The sequence below is a fragment of the Apteryx rowi genome, unplaced genomic scaffold (assembly GCF_003343035.1).
Source record: "Apteryx rowi isolate R43461 unplaced genomic scaffold, aptRow1 scaffold_49, whole genome shotgun sequence".
NCBI lineage: Eukaryota > Metazoa > Chordata > Aves > Apterygiformes > Apterygidae > Apteryx > Apteryx rowi.
In genome coordinates, this window is record NW_020450749.1 from 134 (window position 1) to 20,787 (window position 20,654).

The following is a 20,654-nucleotide window of genomic DNA, read 5'->3' on the forward strand; positions in this document are numbered from 1 at the left end:
AAAATGAAGGAGGAAAGAAAGGTATATAGGGAATAACTTGTATTTCATTAAAAAGAAAGTTCTTTAAGAAGGGCTTCAAATATGTTTCTGACTTGTGCTAAATGAAGCAGCTATTGCTGTGGAATTTTAGGGTGTTGTTTTCTCTGTTTTCTTTTTAACGAACACCAGCAACATCCATCAGAAATCATTAGTGCACAAGTTATAACTACTCCCAGGCAACTATAAAGTATGCAGCTTTTTTTTTCTTTTTTGTAATATTTTCTGATTCCACTATTTTACTTTAACTGGGCATACTTTGCTTCTTTGAGCTAGAAATATCTCTTTTTCCAGGTGACCCTGCCCTCTTTTTCTGGCATATGCACCCTTCAGAATGCAGTGCAGACTTTAACTACTTGTGTATAAGAAAAAAACTTTTCAGAAAAATCAAGGAACAAGAAAAGATTTACATTCCTAGTCAATGCACTCTCAAGAAACAAAATCACATTATTAGAAGATGTTTCCCACTTGACAAAGTTTTTAATCCTTATTCTTTTCTTTCTTCATTAAAGAAACTGTAAAATGTTATAGTTCTAAAGATTACTATTCTAATTTCAGTGATTTTATCACTAACTATTCCTTGCTTCCAGATAACTTAATCCTTCACTTTGTTTGCAACTAATTGCCTTAGGGTGCTACTACAGGTTTCAGCTCTGTTCATGATCCTGTTGTTCTGAGTGCTGTCTAAATTGCCATACAGGGTCTTAAGAGTTAGTTTACAGTTATACGAGGATATGCAGTTTGAAAATGTCAACAGACACACTATCCAATGAGAATAAATACAGGCCCTACAAGTAATATAGCAAATCATGGGAACTCTCCTGATCTCACAGGAAGGCATGGCTATTTTTGGAACATGAGGTTAAAACCTGGCTGTACTTTAATCATTGCAAAAGCACCACAATCTCAATGGATCTAGGATTTTACTCTTTACTCTGTCACCAAAATGAGGTAATAAATATCTTAGAAATTTTCAGAGCTTTGCTTGTGGAAATTTCAGTACCTCATAATTCACTGCAAAGTCAGACACTACTACTATTAATCCTCACAATAATATACTGTGCACCTACAGAACTTTTCCAGATGCAGTTTTTAAGTACTTTACAAGAAAATAACCATTTAAGGATCTTACAATTGGATGGTATTTTCTTCTGTACAGAGTGCCAACACAAAGCTTATGCAAAATTTAAGCCATATTTTGAGGATCTAAGAGGGAGATCAAGCAGTGCATAGTCCTAATATTGACCCTCTGAACTGGGATGGTTTGTGCAACTGAGCAAAACCTTCACAGCGAGTCACCTCCTCGGAAAGCGGGGAATGAGATTCTGCGCAGTAGAATCAGGGACAAAGGAACCCCAGGCTACACCAGGTAGAGCTTTGCAAAAATCCATAAAAATTCTAGTAAAAGGTTTTAAAAGTCATAAGCATACAAAAAATTTGTTACTCTAAATAAGATGAATCTCTCTGTAACCACACTGACTTTGATTTTAGGTTGAACTAATCACAAGTTGCTTAAGTGCATGTACAAAAATTAAGAGATAATTAAACAAAAAAATTTCCAAAGTGGCTCAGCGCCAGCAAAAGAGTCTCCCAATCAATCATACATGATACTCTTCTTGATACTTCTCCCTACCTGGAGAAGCAGCTGTGCTCTGCAGCAAGTCCCAACAATCTTTAAAACCTGGCTCCCACAGACAGAAGAATATGGTCTGACAACATGACCTATAATGTCCTTTTTTTCTTTTGTTCACTCTTACATGGCAACATAATAGGCAGGATTCTCATATTTTATAAAACTCAAATTTCAGAGAGAAAAGAAATCTCTCTTCTGGTTGAGTTACAGAAACTAACAAATTGTATTCTCTCCCATAGTTAAACCACTGCAATCCCATGGAAGCCAAAGAACTTGCATGTTAAAAGCAGTGGCTAGACTTGGCCTCATTATCTAAGCTATGCCTCACCCAAGCATTATTTCAACAACCTGACCCTATTATCACACTACAGTCAATGGTGCAACTTTCACTGATTTCAATGACAATAACTACTAGAGTTTCAGGCAAGGTAATGCTATTCTTTGTGTAAAAACTGGTGACAAATACCATTCAAGATTCTCTACCATCACTAGGATTTAGCTGTTCGGCAAATCATACAAATAAAAGAAAAAATAATATGCAATACACTTCATTCAAATACAAAGTCCTAGGTGATTACAGCACACAAACTGCTACGCAATTGGGGCCTGGCTGGAATGCATTAAAGCTAAAAGTCAAATTTTAACATTTGTTACATTGTGAGAGCTATAAAATGAGATGTCTGTATGATCTGTTACTTAATGTTTGCGTTTCTCTACTCTCTAAATGTGGTCTGTCCAATTTACTTTGATGAGAAAATCTTCTGCAAGAAAAGATCACTCTTGAGCCATCTCTGATCAGATGTGGAAAATAAATATCATGGTTATACCCCTGAACCCAAAATGTAGGGGATATTCATATTGTAAAAGAATGGTGGACAACAAAATGATACATTAAGAGCATGCTTTATGAAAATTTAACATGCCCAGAAAATATCAAACTGCTAAAACAAAACCAATATTGTTCATTATACAGCTTTTTTTTCACTTTGGAAACATAATCTGGCACCCTTTCTATTAAGCTCAAGTATTCTCAGTTTCAAATATTCCTAAAGAGAAGCTACATGTATTTTATTCAACTACATGCAAAGTAATATATGGTTCTTTCTTTCCTGTGTCTGAAAATACCTTGCCCACTCTGATAAAAAAAGCACTGCTGCTAGAGAGGTTGGTAATTAAGCCTTCGGAGTTTGCCATCCATTAAAACTTTGGTGATCCCATCCAAAGCACTTCATCATCAGAACCATCTGGTGTTCTTTCTGCACAATTACCAAAATACAGAACATATTTTGACTTGGCACTTGCATTTGGTAGACACTTTAGTCATTTTATAAGCAACAAGACAGCATCCTGCCAAAGCATGGCCTCAAAAGAAAATTTCAACACACCAGAATCTGACTTCTATCCTAGCAAGTCCTACCAGAATGAAAAGGAATAGTTTGGCAAATATAATGCTGGCAAATCAGCTACTGTCTTCACCTTCACTTACAAAATACCTCTTACCAGTTTGGTTACTCCACACTTCTCCTATGCGTTATTGATTCTGAGCATTATCTAATGGATTAGGGGTAAAGCAAACTGTCTTAGTTTGACACTCAGTTTAAGATCTCTGGCTCAGAAATCAAGCTATAATGATTCACCAGAAGTGAAACTGTTAGAAGTACAAGGAAGCAAAAGCATTGCACAATAATACTCTAAAGAACGACAACATTGAGAATATTTTGCATCAGACTCTCGCAATCCTTTTTTTTTTTTTTTTTCCCCAGTGCTGGCACATACATTAATAATATCAGCACAGCTCCAAATACAGGAAATACTAAAAAAAACAAAGGGAGAAGACAAGAATAGGGACTATACTTGAATAATGCTGGCCTTTTTTGTCCTTTTTTGGATCTTGTTTTTCAAGAAGACCTACATAAAAGAGGAGATGATGAGAACATGGAACATACTTCCAAGAATACTAATAAGTTTCTCTTGCGGATTGCTTAAAATTCACTGTTATTAATTCACGTCAATAAAATTTATGGCAAAAGGTGAAAAGTGCTATGCAATAATGATGTTGTCTTCAGCTTTCTCAGGAAAGTGTAGATAATGAAGAAAAAAAACAGAGCACTCAGCTGGAGTTAACAAAAAAAGGAATGTTGACCAAAAATTCTCAAATCTACACGTTCCAGTTGCCTTTGGGAACTCTGAGGATAGATCTACATTTAATGACCCTAGCGGCTACAAGCATCTTATATTCAAGGATGCAAAACGATGCAAGCCTATGTGAACGCACTCTCAGGAATGTATTTTACATACTATCATAGGGGGGAAAAATATTGCTTCTCTCAAAGATTTCTGCTTAATGAATACACAGAGAATCAGGGTGGTATCAAAATGTGCCAACTTATCTGAAATTAGTGAAAATATATTAAAAAACAATAGATACGAATTTAAAAAATAGTGCAGCGTAGACAATTATCCAAAATGACAACTGGAAGTTCCACAGCAAACAAATAAAATGATCCTACAAGGACAAGGACTTGCCGCCATCAGAGTTTTCATCGATACAAATTTGACTGACACAGTGAAAGAATTACAGATTAGGTAATCATAGACATGGAGAAGCTGGACAAAATATTACCAGAAAATTAGTAAGAAAGTTGTGTAAGAAACTTGAATAAAAATTAAACAAGCTTTTATTACAAATAACTTTACAAGGTTAGTCCCTCAAAAAACAATATTCTGAAGAAACAGATCCAATGAAATTTTATCAATAAGATACAAAGGAGAGACAGAATGAATATGTAATCACACAAAAATATTTCTGCACAATAGTAAAAGACAGTGGCACTAATAAAAGTGATAAATTTGAAACAATCCATTTGGTGAGGAGATCTATTAGTGCATATGACAATCTAAAAAAATCACAGATGTGTTCATCCTTACAAGACAAGCTGTCAGGCAGACAAAACATAATATACAAGTAAGTAAATAAACATTTGACTACACAGGGTGTCCTTCTCATTGGGTGACACTCCAAAGAGGATATATCTCAACTGTTGGCAAAAACAAACTGCACAATATATCCTTACTTCTGTACAGGATCTCAGAGCAGATTCCCTAATATCAGAGATTCAAAAACCAAATATTGCTTATTTATTTCCCACAGTTTTCCCCTTAATTTTATCATTATGGCTAACAATGTTATATCAAATAGAAAATTGTTATCTAGCCATGTTCTCATATTTTTTGAGCATCAACATGACTTTCTTAAGTCTCTGGCATCAAGTGAAAAGAAGGTAAGTATTTATAGGATAACCAGGTTAATATCACCTTACAAAAGTGTTATGGAGCGTCCTTGTTATTTCAGTTAGTGTCATCACAATGACATATAACACCACAGTGTGACGATTTGACATCTTCCCCAAAAGGAACAATCAAAACGCATAAAAAGTGAGAGAGAAATTATTCAACTTACACCTTAGAACCTTGAGCAACTGCTATAACATCAGAAAATCTATCACAGGGAAAGATGATGGAGCTTTCAGGCCAGTGGAATTAGTATTTTGCTTTAAATTTCACAGCATCTAGAAAAGGCCAAACACAATGGAGCAGATTCACTAATGTGTTACTTCAGTTTTATTGTATGTTAACTTCAGTGAAACAATGGTTCAGTTGACAAGACATGAAGTAATTAGTTCTAATATATACATTGAAAACAGACATTCTAACATCTTCATCTCATTCAAAAAAATTACTGTATATGTTCTTCGTTGTGTGAGTTTTTTTAATAAAACTAATGGTTTACCGCTTACAAAAGTGATCAATTCTGACACATTTTTGATGCAAATTCCAACCAATTACACAATATAGTAGGAGACCTAAATCCCTCTAGCACATTAAGCCTGTGTTGCCAGCTCTGACAAAGGGACAGTTTTTGCAAGAGATATGAGCTAGTGATGAAGCCAGCGCATGGTTACTTCTACAATTGTGCTGTAATGAAAGCAAGGAGAAGCTGGTGGATATAAATTCAAGCACAATTTATTGGCTGGCTCTATTCTTATCTATCCAAAATGGAGCAGGACCCAGTAGAGATTTCCCATGTCCTCCCCATGAAGAAATGTATGCATTTCTATGTGTTTTGGCCTTCACAACTGTGAATCAGAAACCAGGATCAGCCCTGAAATAACTGCAGTCTGCTTTTCACAGAAACATAATTTTCTTGTTATGTCTTGCTACAGTTACATATCTTGTAATGTTATTCTTGTCACCTCCTAAAAATCTGCATCGCATTTTTTGCTTCAGGATGAATTCTGCTTTCAGCTGCAAGTTAGGAGTTCCCACAGAAGTCGCAGTGGTTGCACACTGTGTACCAGGAAGAACAGAGCTTGCACTTTGAGTTAATCATAGCCTATGTATTAACATACTTTTATAGTAATATAATACATGCAGTTCATGTTGTGATTGAAGAATTAAAAACTAATCATATGTAAAATTAGCCTATTCAAGAAATAACTGACAAGTAAATTGGAATTAGAGCTGCATATGAACCATAGGATGCTTGCACTTGCATCAGTGAACTGGAAAAGCTCAGTCAGCCTGCAAGGCTTAGGTATGGAAGCTGACATTCCACAAGTGCCCAAAATCCCCTCTCCCTTAAACAATCAGAAAGATACTGCCAGATGAAGGCAAGGAATAGGGAAGGAGCAGAGAGGAAAGGGTAAGGAAATAAATCCTTAATGGTGTAGTCCAGAAGGATAATCCTTTTCAGGAGTCTGGTTGTAGAACTATTCCATTCTGTTTAATTCTGAATGTATTTGAAGTTTCTCCTTGTCTAATAATGAATTATAATACAAAATTGTATGAGAGAACACAATGCCTTTTCTAAGCCTCAAAAAAAAAAAAAGAAAGAAACCAGAAGTCTGCCTACAGCAAAATACATTTATCCTATTTTAAGATGTCTTTCTCCACTTCACATATATTTATTAGGCAGCACTTCCATCACTGTCTGGCTGCAAAACATCTGTATTGAACTAAGCTATTTTTAACTAAACTCAGTGTGGATATTTTCCTAAATTAGAACTGCAAGTCAATCACATGGTAAATTAATCTAGAATATCATCAATTGATCCATAAATGATCAGGTTACAGCAAGCCATATCAGTCTTACCAAATTATTGTGTTGATCATATTCTGGCATCAGTAGTCTTTAGTTTATTTTTCTAGCTACTTGATTGTCAGATTAGAATGAAATTTTCATTGGTTCTTTTGATGAACAGGGGATATATAAACTAAGCTATGTCATTGATGACAGACTGTTTTTTGCAGTATTCTTTTGGTTAACAGACTATATAACTTTAAATTATAAAACATGCTTTCACGAACACATACACATATATCTACATTCACAACTAGCCGGATAGACACAAAATACTCCTGAATGAAAAGATACTCAAAAAATTAAGAACATGAATGTTTACCTTTCCTCAAATTTTAAAATCCTAAGGAAATCTATTAAGCACAATATGTTTTTCTTACCCCCGTCCCTCCAGCCTTTTAGGAATAGAAATCCTGTCAAGACAATATATTTTTTGCCATACTAATGTGTTCAGAACTGTCCTTTGATTTTTGGATACTGTTTTTAAATACGGAACAAAAATGACAGGATGAACAGAACTCTCTTCTTGCGAAAAGAAGGAAGACAACTGAGAGAAACAGGGAGAAAGAGAGCAAATACTGAGTAGGAAAAAGAAAAAGATAGCCAAGTCTTTCGAGGAAAAGAAAGTTGAAGGAAGAAAAGAATACACAGAACTGTACCAAACTGCAGCAGGTATCTGAAAGGATGTAAACTAAGTCTTCTTTTAAAGCAGCCATTCATTTTGTAAGATCCCATATTGAGAGGACCTTGATTTTCTTCAAGATGCTGCTGAAAACTAGGTCTACAGAACTTCAAGTGTAACACTATATATTAAGGCACACAGAATTAATTTTCCATTGAAAATGGTGGCATCTAATACCTTCTGAACTGCTGAAAATATATTGAACAAATTCCTTGAACTTGCTCGCTAGATAATAGGTATATGAAGAAGCAACTATCTAATAGCAATTTAAATTAATTCAAGTAAGCAACTTTTGCATGGCTTTAAAGCCATGCAAAAAAATAAAAATTTATTCCAAACAATTTATAACAGAGTAAAGAAAACAGCTGAGTTATGTAAGAGGCCTAAGAAATAGCAATAATGGCATATTTGGCATGTTTCAGGCCATTAGGGAAGGTTTTCACACACTAGAAAATGAATGGAAATTCATTATTTGAGATGCACACATAAGATATATCTTATCGCAGATGCAGATATATGAACTATGTTATCTGAATATCTGTTTAATTACACTATTTGTAGGAGAGGGCCTAGGGTATTCAACAAACCAAAGGAAATGGAAGCTTATTGAAAGACCCAATCCTTAGTGGAAATCTGATCTAGATGCTACGCAACTGGATTAGCTGTTTGTATGCTACACAGAACGAGATGGTCCAGAGGACTAGCAGAGTTGGTACGGACAGAGACCTGCTTAGAAGCCATCGCTGAGGACCTCCTGCTTTGGTAGCTAGCAAAGCCTTACAATTTCTGTATGGGCTGTGAGAGACAGTTAAGAGAGACGCACCGCAATAGATCCTCTCACTCTGTTCTTGCCCTTTTCCATGAACACCATGGAAATTCATGTTCACAGTTCCTGGCAAGCTCACTCTCACTTGCAAAGCAAATCTGCAGCAGCCTTGCTGCGGGGAGAGTGAGAATGTGCACAGGTGAAGAATTTGCCTCTCCATCCTTACATACATTCAATTAGACTTGTGCAAGTGAAGTACCTGAATGAACTGCTCACCAAAACAAGCTGCTCAAGCAGCAAGGCAATAGCCTTAGCCACATGCAAAAGTGGATGAAAAGTACTCACACATGGAGAAGATGTATCAGAACTGTAAGCTAATACTTTCACAAAGTGTCTCTGGTTTTGTCTAGTACACATACCATAGTTACCTTTTAATGTGCAATTTGTCAAACACATCTGAAATGACCTTATTTGAATTTTACACAGTACATCATCATTACTCAGAAAATAAAACAGGAAAATTATTTTCACAGTAAAAGCACAGCAATATATGGCCAGGTGAAAGCTCAAATCAAAGCTCTGATCCTTACTCATTCTGTACCAATAATATGAAAGATTAAACTGCTGATAGCACTCAAATATAGCAATGTTTTATTTTCAGACCTAAAAGATTTCTCCACCATAAAAACTGCAAGTAGAGCACTTGTGAATTATGAAGGTCCTTCCTTTTTAAACAAATTTAGAAAATGTAATCATCCTTCACAGGTGAGATATTCTGTTTATTCTATGGAGAATCATTTCAGCCTAAATTAAACTCTTCAAATGGTTTTGATGATTGCTGCAATAAGGACACAACAGGGAAAAGATCTGGAAGAGAATAACACGTGTTAGATGAATGGTTGACAGATATATTTCTAGCCTATGAAAATCACTGAATTAAACTTTTTTTTTAAACCAAACATCAGTACTATTTTTTAAAACATAAAAAATGCTTATGTGTCATGAGTGAAAATGCCAATCTGCACTCTTCTCTTAATCATCCTCAGCATGGATTGAGTGCTCTAACGATAAATAGAAGATACAGGTCTTTTAACCTTTTAAAAAACACTAGTGATACAAAGACACCTTTCTAGGAACTAGATTGTCAGAAAACTCTGCCAATCCACCATTTAAAAAATGAGACCTTTTGGGGTATCTTAACCTTGAATAACCAAACACAGGAACAGAGTAAAAATGGCTTGTCTGCTAAAAATTTAAGACATTAAGTCCTGCCACAAATTGCTTAGAATCTAAGCAATTCAAAATCTAAATTAGATTTTGATATGACAAGCAGAGATAAAAAGCAAAAAAAGAGTTTAAAAGCAAAACACTAATCTCTGATAGTCTCTGTTTTTTTCTGACTCTAACCTCAAACCTCACAAACAGAAAGGAACTTAACCAAATAGATGCCCAACAAAAACCTGTGGAAAGGGTTGTTTCAAATGTTCCCCTCTTCCAAGCTGTCTCCAAATTTGTACTTATTCAACAACATAATTCAGAACACTACTGCTAGCAGTGATGTAAAAAATCTAATATAAAGTCACCGAACTGCACCATTGCTGAAAAACAGGTACAAGATATCCCACTATAGATTTGGGGGGTTTTGGTAATATGACACGGCTGCCAGTTCAACTACTTAAATTATCTCAACAGCAAATATTTTTAAGAGATGTCTCAGAAGAATAAAAGGGAATGTTGAAATCCAGGTGAGTTAAAAACAGCTGTGTGGCCTTTTATAAGCTGCCTTTTCACCCTGTAACTTGCTCATCCCACTGCTAATACTTTCTTATTTCCAGGGAATACTCAATGATCCTTTACATATTGTTCAAGGTGAACTGCGGTAGAACTTTATTTGTCAAATGTACTTTGTAAGAATCATTTGTCTTTCCTAATGACGTTTGCTTTCTATGGCAATGCCACCCCTGGAAGCCTTCTTGTACATACAGAGAAGGCAACAAATGGGCTGAAGAAGAGAGAGAAGACCAAGGCAGGCTCATTTCACCTCCCTGGATAATGTTCCCATGGAGATTCTTTATAAAAGACAATACAGCTCCAGGCTGCATCATTTGCACTATTTAGTCTCCTCTATAATGAAGAAGTCTCGCTGAAGCCAAAATGTTCTTGCTAGTATAGCCGAAACAGTGGCACATTGACAAAGGTCAGATCCGGACACACAGGGTGTCTTCATGGCAATGCTCAGTCTGCTGCTGGTTCCAAGAACTTTGCCAGATGTGTGGACAAGATATGTGTTTTATTGTACTGCGTGGTCCCTGTCCTCTTTATTCCAGCAGGATAATGAAGAAGAGCCTAAGCAAGGTGATTTTCACAGCACTCCCCTCCCTGAGTTCCTCCTGCTGTTGGTATCTATCAGACACACGGTATGAGTCAGCTAGCAGACTCAAAAAGGAAGAGCTGAACTGCATCTTAGGGTCAGACCCCTAAGGCAAGAGAGGAACTGAGGATACACATCTGGGACACTGCTCTTGCTAGTGGGTCTGTTTGTACTATGGAGCTTCTGGAAGATAAGGAGTCCAACCCACATAAGAGTCACAGGTCTAAGGTTACCATTGTACCTAATTAGGCAATAAGAAGCTTATTACTTGCCTGATTGAGTACCTCATAATTAACGGCTTGTTCCAAAGCCTGTTTAAGTCAATAGGAATCTTTCTATTGACTTCAAAGGGGCTTTTGATCAAGCCCTGCCTACTTAGTAGGATACCTCTCCCCCATGTCATAACTCAGCAGTTGCCATCAGGAGGCACTCAAACTGACACTCTCACAGCTTAACCATGATGGTGCTGGTGGCAGATGCTTTCACATAAGGACATTTAACCCCTTTTTGTAACTCTGTCTGACTGCTGATCTTCAGTACATAGGCCGTCTATCTGGTCAGAAGAGCAAGAATTCATTGACATGGCTTGAGGAAAAGGGTAGTACTGAGAGCCCGCTTGCATTAACTGGCTAAAGACTAGGTCTAATTTCTGTTGATCTGTGCACGTAAAACAATATAACTTATTGTCACAGAATATGGAATGTACAAACAAAAGAAATGCAAGAATGACAAAGTTTCCTCTAACACACACAAAACATTATTTATATACTATCCTGATCACGAGACAGTATCATGGTCATTTATAATGTATTTCAACAATTCCATATTTCTTCTGCATACATATTAATTTTTAAAATGCATACTGTGTGGCCACACTGTAACTTGTCACTAAGAGACATTGTGGAAATCCCCCTTATTAGATGAATCATTGATCCAATGCATAAATCCTTCTTAGCTTGCAAACCATTGACCAGATAAACCATAAGGGTTCCAAAGGGAAAGAGCCTTTCTGGTCCGTTGAGCAAATTCAGCAGTTGCACATGTACTTCAAATCCACATGTGTAAACCTCTTTGAAATCAGGGTCCAGATTTTGCAAATACTACGCACATAACCTATAAGTCATCTCAATGCAAGTCTAATCTAGTTATCAGGCTCCCACAGAAAAATGACACAGTACTGTTCGTGTTAAATATATGTTTACTTCCAGAATCAAGACCTAATACAAATGGAAGAATAATGTCTAGAAATATTTGGGCCTTTTCACATTTCCCCTTAAAAAGAAATAAATATTACTGATGTTATGCAACAGACAAAAAAAATGTAATTTTTGAATTAACATGCGGGAAAAACTTGCATCTACATGGACTGACTTTTTAAAGGTGCAAACTTTAGATCTGCATAACTTTCAAAACACCTAATTGGATTTCCCCCCTACATTCGATACTATTAAAAATCACAGACTTAAAGCCAATTCTGCCAAATTTACAGCTATGTTTCAGCAGCTGAATGCCTTTGAAAATGCATCTGCTAGTAATAGAGACAATACTCTTACAATAATATTTTGCCTTTTAAGCATTTTGTTAGATAACCTGTATTCTCCTTAATTTCAGATCCGAGGCAAATACAAATTCAGAAACACAAACGTTATTTTCTACAGTGCTGGCACACTGTTATTTTCCAGATCACCCTAACATGAGGTAACTATTATCGATTGTGAAAGCGCAACAGGTGGGTCACATGAAAGGTCACATTAGTTTTGTTCACAGGGCCAAACAGAAGGTTTTCATTATCCTTAATAAAAACAGAAGCAAGTAATAAAATATATCATTGCAATAACATATCTCTCCATTCATATGCAATAACCTCATACATTAGATCCTACAATTTCAAAATACTGCTGTTGGCTCCAGCAGCATGATTATTTTTGTGGTTGCTACTTATAAAAATAATATTATAAATCATAGTTTGACTTGCAAATTTCCACACTGTTCTTTTGAGTTGCTTTTTGAAATGGTTTTCTGGACAAACCTCCTCAAAGCATGCATTCACTTAGAAATATTAAGCACTTTAAATAGTCAATAAGGCGGCAAAGATTTTTAGTAATTCCTGTCATTAGTGTAATAGCAAATCATGATGACCTAAAAGTAGTCAGGCATCTTGTTCAAATCCTGATGCTAAGCTAAAGTAGTGTCATAACTCAGACATGGTGTAAAAAAGTCAAAACATACTAAATCCTTTCACAATAGTCTTAAAGATGAACTGGTTGACCGCTTCTGTTCCCCCCATGACACACACAAACGTCTGTGCTCTTATCTGAGCGTTAGTGAAGACAACCAAGCTTTATGGTTTACAGTAAATATAAAATATTCTTGCCTCTAGTTAGACTATATATTTTTGTCACCTACAGTTCTCATAGGTATATCATCCAACGTAAATACATTTCTATGCAAATTAATTTAAGAAGGCTGATATTTAAAAGAAAATCATTCAGCTAGTTTTAACATCTGTTTCAGAGAGGGTGATTAATATTTTCTCTTTTTTCCAGATAAATATATTCTGTCCTTAAATTACACTTTTATTTATTTCTAAATGATGCATAAATATTTCTAGACTGAAGTATAAGTAGTGAACTGGCTCTTCTACCTAGCCTTTTCTAGCTAGACTGTTCTCCACCATCTTCTTTTTGCCACTGTACTTCCTCATCTCAGGACCAACATACCCGGATATTACGTAGCAGTGAAACCAAAAAGTAAAAAGCTAAAATAAATTTATATTTGCCTAAAATGCTATTTCCCAGTATAACATGCGTTATATGCATCTGTGGTAACAGTCCAATGCTTTCATGTTGATATTAGAGCAACAAGGAGAAGGTCTGCTGTTGAAAGCAATTTCTTGTTATCAGAAAGCAACATGTGTTTTTGGAAACAGCAAGCATATGGAACAGTGTGCAGCTATCTGTGAACGCAAAATACCCCTGCTAGAATGACACTTAAGTTTGGTTCCAAAAAACCTAGCTGCTTATCAGTCTGTCCCCTAACTGTGGAAAGCTCATCTTGGGGCATGTTGTGTCTGTGCAGTGACTTGCACTCTCACAGCGTGGCAGCAACTGCCGAGGCAATACCGCACTGTCCTACACCCACCTTCCTACAAGCTTTAGGACAGTGTGTCCCTTCTCAGAGCCACACCTGCTGGCATTTGTGACAGAATATATTGTCATGTGCTTTTTAAGAGGTTTAAAATCTTTCTTCTGTCTTGAGACTACTTTGCTGCAATTTAACACTTTCTTGCAACCTACTCCTCCTTCTCTCACAGTTTGATGTGCTAATATCAAAAATCCTAAAACATAAATTGGCAAATACATTTCTATGTTGCGCGAGGCAAGGGTTAGGAAGATCTCAAGCATTTTAGGTCAGAGAAAAGTCTCCTCAATTATACGGTATCTGATACAGACATGTGTGGTATTCTTTGGTTTACAGGGCATGCCCAAATCTTTATCTATAAAGTTTTAGAATAAAAGTAGTGGCATATAAATAACTGAGACATGAAAAAAAACCTGTCTTGAAAGCAGAGTTTGACCAAACAGAATATGTTTTTTCTTTCTGCTTAGGCTAAAAGTTCCAAAGAATTATTGGAATAATTCCAGGCAATTTAGATAGCCAAATTTGTATTTCACATTTTGCTTACATTTTTTGTGCACTGTACTTGGTTTTTTTGGCCCAGCTTTGCAACAACCTGTTGTCTAGCAACAAACCTAACATTTCCTTCATTATCACACACTTGCATTGCCCACTCATGAACACATTTTAATGTATATATATTATATACTGCTTTCTATGAAGACAGACAACCACTCCAAAAAAATATACGTTGCATTCAGTCCTTCTGTAGTATACAAGAGACGGACTGAAGTGCTTTTGTATTGTTCATACGTCCCTGTCCCACCATCAACTGACAGTGGCAGACAGAATGGCTAGGTTTCCGAACTGGCTGTTTGAACTAAAACTTCAAAAAGGTGATGAAAATCTGCAAAAAAAGATGATCTGTTCTACATTCAAGAATTGCATAGCACATCTCTCAAATCTATCTTCCTCCCTCTCATTTAAGGGTTGCTTGCTAGTTCTCAATTACATTTCTTCACTAGCAATGAAAGTGTATGCTAACACAAGGACTTTGGCTAGAAGAGCCATCTATGAATAATGAGACCATATCAGAGGCTTAGTCTTTGGATTTTACTCATATATGATTAATCTGCAATTTCTATATCCTTGATGACATTTATTTACTGTTAATTAATTCTACTAATTCAGGTAACATACCCATTGACTTGAGGAAATTTCAGACTTTGGTCAGTATAAGAAATTGTATTACATCCTGCAGATGATGAAAAAGGGAAGGAAAAACCTTTGTACCTACCAAATTGGGCTGTTGTAATCTCAAATCAGTTGTTCTGCACGTACGGATATAATGACAGGAAAAAAAGTAATTATAATTAGGTGTCTATTTTGATTTTTCTCTTCATAGTATCCGTACTGAATGTCATTTGATTTTAACAAACTATAAAGTCATTTCAGGCAGGCACTGTATATGCTTGCAGTTAGTGGTACACTTGGAGTCTCTAGTTTATTTCAGTAAAATTTTCATATGCAAACGTTTAAACATTTTAAGACTTAAAACAAGGAGATCACTTCCATCTGTAAGACAATTAAGCTTTCTCAGTAGAACAACTGATGCTCTGAAATCTCAGGTTAAATAAATGGAATATTCCTATAAAGCAAAAATCCAGAACATGTGCACAGAGTTCAGGGAAAGTCTAAGAGTTCAGCTTTGAGGGAGACCAGTCTTGCAAGTAAGTTTTAAATGCAGATTCCCATCATAGGATGTTCAGATTATTACTGACAATTCACCACTGGAAAAATAAGTTAGAGGAAATTAACTCAATACTGATGAAAGAGATTATAGAAATAAGTCCATCCATCTAAGGAACATCTTCCCAGAAATAGTAGTAACAGTTCAAATACCCCAATGAACATTTAGAAATATACTAAGACGGGGAGGCAGAGGGTTAAAAAAATATTTTGGAATTGTACTGATGATAAAGAAACATTTACATTTATCATAGAATATTCTAATAACTTCCAATTGTCACAGTAGCGCAAATGGAACAAAGACATTTCCTTAACCATATAAAAACAGTATTCCATTTCACTGTAAATACAAACTACTTTCGACTGTGTATACATACAAAATTGCTGTCATTTCTCATCTCTACCAGGCTTTCTGTTAGCTGTGTAGAGTCAACAAAAAACTTTCCAAGCTAGTAGTTCCAAAGCCAGTACTTGAACTGTCCAAATCAGATTTAACAATTCTGTATCTCTACATGCTTCACAAGATCACAGACCAAACTATACTGTAGTAATCTGGGTTACATGTAATTAAACCTTCCTCACGTAGATGTGAAAATTAAAACAAAGATCACAGCATTTTCTTCATATTAAGACCACATGTCAACACCACCATTCTGGAAGTAGGCACTGTTCATGCAAAACTGTCCCAGAAACATAGCTTTAGAAGTTGCACAGTTTATCAAAAAATGTTAACACAGCAAAACGTAAATTTATTTCCTCTGCCCATGCCCCATTTGCTCAAGTTAAATAATTTGCTTCTTTCTGTTTTCTTCTTTACCATATCTTGATCCATCCTTAAAATACACGTCAGATGGTTTCCTAATCCATAAGAGGCTCTCAGGATAGTAATATTGTATCTCAAAGTGCTGAAGCTGCATTTAAAGAAAAGTAAAAGTATTTCTAGCCTAGTTTTGCTCCCATTGCCTCCTTTCAGTCTGGTATCACCTTCATCTGCTTCTCCAGACCAAGCAAATCACTTCTTAAATACTATACCTCATTTTATTTTTACAGGCAGTTTCCAAGAGGCACAGGCATTGGAATGAGCTGTAAAACCAAAAGGAAGATTCAGACTCCAAAGCTTGGCCACTGGATGTCCACTGCCTTTCGACCTCACAGCAACCTGAAAGACCAAATCTTTTCAGACTGCAAATACTGAGCAGAAAATTACAACCAGCCATTCTAAGTCTGCATCCTATAAGGCTCTCATTACCAAAAGCAGAAGATTATCTGACCAATGCATTTTCTTCTCCATTTGTCTGGCCTAATTTAACGAAGAAAGTGAGGCAGGCATAGACAGGTTCATGGTAAAGTGTTTCTTCTCTGACCCTGACAGAATGCTGCCTATCTCTGTCAAAGAGGAAAAACAGTAAGACTAACCCTAACCTACTTTTACTCTACTAGTTTTTCCACACAGGCACCAATTAAAACATTGAATCCATGAGTTAAATAGAAGTTCTCTCATTCAACATTAATAACAATCTCCCCACCTCACAGCGCCTAAAAGTTACAATGCATTGGCTTAAAAAAATTAGTTTTTTGTGCCAGCAAGCAAGTTAATTGTAGTAAAATGAACAATACTGAAATTGTTTGAAGATGGAATTAAATTTAATGAAATTCACAAACAAACCCCTTTTAGAAAGTAACAACAGTTTTTTGAACATTAAAGAGAAGCTCATTATATCAAGACAACTCCAATGTAAAAGGCAACCCGACTTCAATCACTGCATATCTGCATGTTAATGAACTTGCTGTGTGCAGCAGGGACTGAACAGAGTAAGTAACGGGAAGACTGTCTTAAAGCATACAGTACACTTTCAAAAAAAAACACACTACCTTTAATCAATGAAACACCTTTTCATTCGTACCTTAATAGCAACTGAAATGATTTCAAACGTAACACAAAGGGAAGATGATACTTAGTAAAGGTTTCTTTAAGACATAACATTTCTTGCACATTCTTTCAGCATTCACATGCTGTCAGCATCACTGTGGCAAAGACTTTCAAGTTTCAGCAGACAGATACCGCCTAGTACAAAGTCTTTGTCATAATAATTTCATTGCAGCCCCCTGATCAAACATCTAGACAAATCTGAGACTGAAAAGTGAGAGCTAACCAGTGACCTTTGATTAGAACCACAAGCACCAGTTTTAATAAAATGCCTCATTCATTGCTTTCCACTGCCAACAAGGAAGGTGTGTTTGAGCCTAAAAAATGTAGTCAATATACCATTTACACCCATATAATGATTCCTATTATTCACAGTTAGAATTTGTGACTGTAGCAAGTGAAACGTAGACATCTTAAAATAGCTAAATGAAAACACACTGACAACATTCTACCTTTAAAATATATTCAGGAGCCTGTCTCTGCCTTTCTGTTGCCTGCTGCTGGCTTTCATGTCTTGCTGATCGTATTGTAATAGGGTTCCTCCCCCCCCCCCCAAGCTTCATTTACACAATGTTTGGTTTGTTACTATTTCTCAAAATCCATGACTGTTGGCAAAGTCCAGTTTTCAGGAGCCTTTGAATTTGTACTTCACTTAAGTAACAGTGCCCCATTCAAATACACATTTATAAAGCGGCCTTTTTATATGTCATACATGAATATTTATATATTAAATTTTGAAAATTCAACTCATTTTTGGAGCTGAATATCCTAGCATACTTTGAGAGAAGGCTGGAAAAAAGACTTTGCAGACTTGAGCAGTTAGTCAAAATACTTTTTGGTCAATAATATCTAAGTTGCTGGTTTCTAATACAGAGTTTCAAGGAAATACAATTAAAATCCATTTCACATATTTGTGCTTTAGCATATGAAGCAAAAGGACAGAAAGGGGGTCTTATCACATTTATTTCCCACTTGAAAAGAGAAAGTCTTAAGCAGGGTAATAAATATTCAAATGACTTTGCACCACTGAGCTACCATATCAAGCTAATGATCTGTAGTCTGGAGCTCTATAAAAAGAAAGCTTACTGCCTGCCGTCACCTAGAGGTGTTGCTGTAAACACTGTGGGGGGATATTCTCCTCTCAGTGTGTGTGCGCGTAACTACACTTAATGTTGTTTTCAAGACAGAATATATTGCTGAGTCGTAAAATAGAAGACAGGATGAAACAAATGCAGAAGAAATCTAAGGACAAAATGAATTAAAAGAAAGTTTCTAGTAATTTAACATGTTTCTTCACTGTGCTATGAAGAGGTGGGTTTGCATTTCAGGCCTCACTTGCTGTAGCAGCAATGGCAATAAGAGAGACACAGCTGTTCAGTCATACATATGGCGGGACCTCATGGCTAGTTAACTAAGAGCAAGATGGGTGAACTCCAGAGCTTGTCAAAGCCTGCTGTAATCTGGAATTCACTGTAACAGAACTACTGATGTTATAAAATGGTGTGGCCCACTACATAAGAGAGCAGTCCCCTTCAGGCAGGAAGAAAACAGGAAAAAACAACAGATTTGTTATGAACAGTCTGCATCTTCACTAGAGCATGGATCAAGCAGGCATATGCTCCATCAGAAGCCATGGAGAAAAGGCAGCACTAAGTACATAAAGAACTATTTCTAACTGCATATGTAATGGTATAGAAAGTCTTATCTTTATTACAAAATATTGCATACGCAAAAGAAAGAGAGATGGTCTGCAATTTAAGCATAGGCCTGGAAATGAGCCATATCTTCGAAGTTCTAATTCTGGCTAGGACCCAAACCATCTTGAAACCTTCCTGCTTCAGTTTCCCAACTGGAAAAGTGAGAATAAACATACTTGCCTACAGTATTTCTCTCTCAAGAGTGGAGGATTCATTAAACCCAGTGCACTAGTAACTTGTCTATCTAGATGCTCCAATGTCCCTTATCATCTCCACACAAATATAAAATACAAATAGCAGTAGCAGTCATGCATATGCTCTCTTACATGCACTCACTTTCTAACGGGCAAGACAGTTTAAACATGTTTGTGTAGACAGTTTAGAGCAAAACAGAGACTGAAAGAAAACTACACAGAAGAGGCATGCAGAACCAAAAGGAAAACTTCTCCAAGGTCCACATTTATTTTCTTCCAAGTCTCACTCTTATGAAAGCACTAGCCTTCTTCCAAATCTGAAGAAACGTGCCTGTCATAAGAAAATTCTCAGGTACCTCTCACCAACCCAAGCAGGGCTTAAAATGACAAGCCAACCTGAAACTGCACAGCAAAAGGAGGGAAACAAATTGTCTCTTTCCCAACACAGTACCATCAGCCAGGCATTTTTTGTTCTTATATATTGCGCAAGAACCACAGCTATCCCTGCTGGCCCAAAGGTGGGTGATAGCACCTTCTTGCTTACGTGCATATAGCAAACAGTGCCTTGCCAGTTCTTTAGGGCTTTAGGTAAGTTGGAAGAGGCAAAGTCCTATTCAGTTATAAGAATAATAAATATTATATATAATACTAAGATGATGAAGGGACTGCAGCATCTCTTATATGAGCAAAGGCTGAGAGAGCTGGGCCTGTTCAGCCTGCAGAAGAGAGGGCTGGGGGTGGATCTTATCAATGTGCATAAGTATTTGAAGGGAGGGTGTAGAGAGAATGGGGCCCGACTCTTTTCAGTGGTGCCCAGCAACAGGACAAGAGGCAACGGGCACAAACTGCAACACAGGAAGTTCCATCCGAATATAAGGAAAAACTTCTTCACTGTGACGGTGACAGAGCACTGGAACAGGTTGCCCAGAGAGGCAATCTTCCTTGGAGATATTCAAAAGCCGGCTGGACACAATCTTGGGCAATGTGCTCTAGGTGACCCTGCTTGAGCAGGGGGGTTGGATTAGATGATCTCCAGAGGTGCCTTCCAACCTCAACCATTTTGTAATTCTATGATTCTTATAATATATATGATATAATAATATGTAATAATTATATATTAAATATTGTATTATAATGCATCATCTTGTATTAGTAATAAATTATTAGCTTTTGCATCTCATTCCAGAACTTGCCTACAGTATTCTCAGTGTCTCTGGCATCTCCAAAATGGGAACTCTTAAGTGGCCATTTTCCACTGACTTTTCATTTCTAGTAGTCAACTCTGAAACAGTAGTCAGAAAGGAAAAGAGTCCAGACTCTGTGAGTGCAAATGAGATATTCG

General features: G+C 36.5%; 1 long non-coding RNA gene across 2 annotated transcripts in view; it reads right to left on the reverse strand.

Moving 5' to 3' along the window:
- Positions 1-4,371: 4,371 nt before the first annotated feature.
- Positions 4,372-20,654, reverse strand: part of LOC112972397 — a 37,540-nt gene continuing 21,257 nt past the window's right edge. The window contains exon 3 of one of the 2 annotated variants that reach the window (XR_003255667.1): positions 4,372-5,238. This is a non-coding gene — a long non-coding RNA (uncharacterized LOC112972397). Of the gene's footprint in view, positions 5,239-7,205; positions 9,125-20,654 lie in introns of those variants that run through there. The other variant, XR_003255666.1, reaches the window with a different exon arrangement.